This window comes from Arachis hypogaea, chromosome 9 (genome assembly GCF_003086295.3).
Source record: "Arachis hypogaea cultivar Tifrunner chromosome 9, arahy.Tifrunner.gnm2.J5K5, whole genome shotgun sequence".
In the NCBI taxonomy this organism is placed as follows: Eukaryota; Viridiplantae; Streptophyta; class Magnoliopsida; order Fabales; family Fabaceae; genus Arachis; species Arachis hypogaea.
The window spans coordinates 69238711-69242390 of NC_092044.1; positions in this window are offsets into that span (position 1 = coordinate 69238711).

A 3680-nucleotide genomic window follows, 5' to 3' on the forward strand; every position below is an offset into this window, starting at 1 on the left:
TCTTAATCATGGGATCATGCATCATCCAATTTATCATATAATTCATGCAAAATTCTCATGAAATCATGTAAAGTGCACAATGTATGCTTGAATCAAGATGTAAGTGAATATCTACCCAAAACTCGCTTATTTCCTAAGGAACTGCATGAAACTACCTTAAAAACAGTAAAGAAAAGGTCAGTGAAATTGGCCAAAATGCCCTGGCATCACAATACCAAACTTAAAGCTTGCTTGTCCCTAAGCAAGTACTGGAACAAGAGAATGATGAATGGAATGCCAAGAGAGAATGAGTCATTCTTGTGGAAGTCATGTCACTAGTTTTATGGTGGTTTCATGCATAGCAACTTAGGTTCATTCCTTCACTGGCTTTCAGACCTTTATCATGTCCTAGAATACTCACTTTGCTTGCATCCCATGAGACTTTTATTCATTGATCCTTTTGTTGTGATTTCAGGGCTTATTTGTGTTCTTAGGCTAAGTGCTCTGTAAGGGGGCAACTCTTTAAAATAAGCTTTCAGCCAACACCCCCCGAACCAGTTGGTTCAAGGTGCTAGGTGTTGAAACACCCATACGGACTTACTTCCTCAAGTCTCTCCCCCATACATACACACCACAGGCATATGGCTTATTTATTTACTTTTCTTGAGACCTTGGTGTCCAACACCTCTTTGGGTTACTAAATGCTCTGTAGTGAGGGTTACTCTTGATAGTGGACTTTCAGCTGATAATCCCAAGTTAGTTAACCCAAGTTACCAAGTGATAAGGCACCCCTAAGAGCTTATTCATCCAAGTAGATCCCTCACACAGGAGCACCACAGACACATGTCTTAAGATTAAAAACCATTGGCGCCTAGCCTTATTGCTTATTCTTTTTCTTTGATTCTTCCACTTTCATTGTTCTTTCCCTTTCTCTTATTAGGATCTTGTTATTTAGCTAGTCTCATGGGGTGTGTTCAAAGCATAGGATTCCTGACAGATAGTTGTCCTCCCACCTAGTGGTTGAACCAACTTAGCTAACTTATGACTATACCATAAACTCATGAACTTATCCATAGTATGAACTCCTCTCTGGTCTTTTGTAAAACACTCATTCTCTTTTCATTTGATTCAAAAGGGACAAGCATACAAGTAAGCAAAGTAAGGATGCAGTAATGACATTCAGACTAGAAAACACAGCCTTAATTCTTAAAAAGTTTAAAAGACAGATTTGACATGCTTATTCACAAGGGGAAAGCACACATACATGCAAAGAACTTAGAAGACAATCATGCAATTGAATGTACTGGAAATAAGTAAGAGGAAAAAGGAACTTTACCACCTTGTAGTTCATCTTTATTGTTGTTGCCCTTTTTCTCCTACTTTTCTCCCTTCCCACACCAATTTAGACTAACTGCTTGTCTTCAAGCAGCAAATAAAACAGTGGTGGTGGGGTCTATGATGGATCATGAGTGTCTTACGCAATGAAATATGAGTAATGCATGTGCTTAAGCAAGCGAAATTGAGGATACAACAAAGGCACAAGAAGTAAAACAGAGACAATGTGATTGCATTAATAAGTGGTGTGCTTGGTACCTTGCATGAAAGATAAGTGGCAACACTAAACTTAGTGTGACACTCTCAATTTAGAATGTTGCAAGTACCTAGTGAAGATTGAGAATCAAATTGTTGCATGGCAACACCAAACTTAGAGTGCAATCATATGCCAAATTATTGAAAGTAAACGAAGCAAAGCAAGAAAATGTTACCTACGGTTGGGTTGCCTCCCAACAAGCGCTCTTTTAATGTCATTAGCTTGACATGTTGTTCACGACTTTCTTCCTCTTCTTCCAGTTTGTTAAGAGGAATGACCTCAAGAGGAAAGAGGAGCCAGTTAATGCCCCTTGTTTTGAGTGCCTCTCCCCAGCAAGCCTTCTTCTATTGTTAGCTTGAGTAAACTTGCTTGTTGGGGTAGGGGTGGGATGGCTTTTGGTTGACCTTTTCTTCTTCATGAATATTGTCCTTTTTTTCTTGGTCACCATCCTTTTGTTAGTGTTCATGTTGATTGCCTTTACCACCTTGATTTCAGGATTTGGGTATTGTATGATGGGTGGAGCATCCTCTTCATCAAGAACTTCTTGAATTGGTGGTTCAATGAACTCACCCTCTATGCAACTCTCTATTTCATTGGAGTGTGGGCTCCCTTGATTGACTTCCTCCCTTTCTTCTACATGATGTTGCATTGAGTCTTTTGGGAGTGATTGTGCATGTTCCTTTGTCCCCACTAGTAACCTCTGTGGGTATGGAGCCTTAGGCTTATATATTCTCACAACCTTCTCTTCCTTCATATGAATCTCACTTGGTATGGGTGCCTCTTTTTCTCATTCTTCTGATTCCTCCCTTGGGTTTGCCATGGTACCACTGAGAAAATTGTGGGTAGTGATTTCCTTTGATAGATACCCAACTTGTGCCTCAAGCTTGTTAATGGCAACCCATCGGTTCTGCATAATGGTTTTTACTTCCTCTTGGAAAGTCCTTGTGTCCTTAGATTCTTCCAAGAGCATTGCCAGTAGGTTCTCTATCCTTGATAGCTTATCCTCTAGGGGAGGGTGTGCAGCTGGGGTGAAATTTGGAGGTTGAGGGTGGCTACTTGGTGAATGGAATTGGTTGTTTTGTGGTTTTATGTTCTGAGAGTGGTATGACTTTTGTGGGTAATGATATAGGTCTTGTGGACTGTGAGAAGAATTTTTTGTGTAATGGCATGAATTGTGTGAGTGGTGAGATGAATTATATGGATGTGGGAAGGAATTTTGTGTTGAGGCATATCCAAGTGGTGAAGGGTTTTGATGCGAAAAGCTAGGAGGTGAGGTAGAATAATTAAAGGATGATGGCTCTTGATGAATGGGCTGTGAATAAGTGAAATTTTTTTGGTTTTGATCTTCCCAGGCACAACTTGAGTAGTGATCAAAGTCATCAGAATATGGACTATTTTGTGACCCTGGGAAGCACCCCATTTCATGTTCTTGATACTCCCATCCACCATGAGCATAGCAAAGTGAATCATTCTGTGGTGGTGGAGAGTTTCCCCTAAAATTTGATTGACCAAAGGATGATCTATACTCTATTTTTCTACAAAATATTCTGTATCAACAACAATCACCAAGATAAAAGAGATTTGGAATTCCCCTTGTCACAGATGAGGAAATTCCCAGTGAGGCAATATCACAAACAGTTGGTTAGCAAAAGAAAATAAAGAAACAAAAGAAAGACAAAAATAAAAGAAAAGTGTCTAATCTAGTAAATCAATCAACCGGCAGTTTGTTAATCACAGTTAATCCCCGGCAACGGCGCCATAAACTTGATGCAGGTGGAAATTTGTCTCTCAACAAATCTCCATTCGGCAAGTGTACCGATTTGTCGTCAAGTAAAACCCACAATAGAGTGGGGTCGAATCCCACAGAGATTAACGGATTAAGCAATCAATGGTTAATTGATTATCCTAGTTAGACGATTCAGATTTGGATGATGAGCAGCAGGAATTGTAAATTTACAGAAAAGTAAAGAAAGCAATAGAGTGCAGAGAAGTAAAATGGCAAGAAAAGTAAATGTAAGAACTAAAAATAAGATGAACATTGGGATCAAGAGATATTGCAATCCTCCGGATCAAGTTCATTCTCATCTCTTCCTCAATCATTCATTGATCT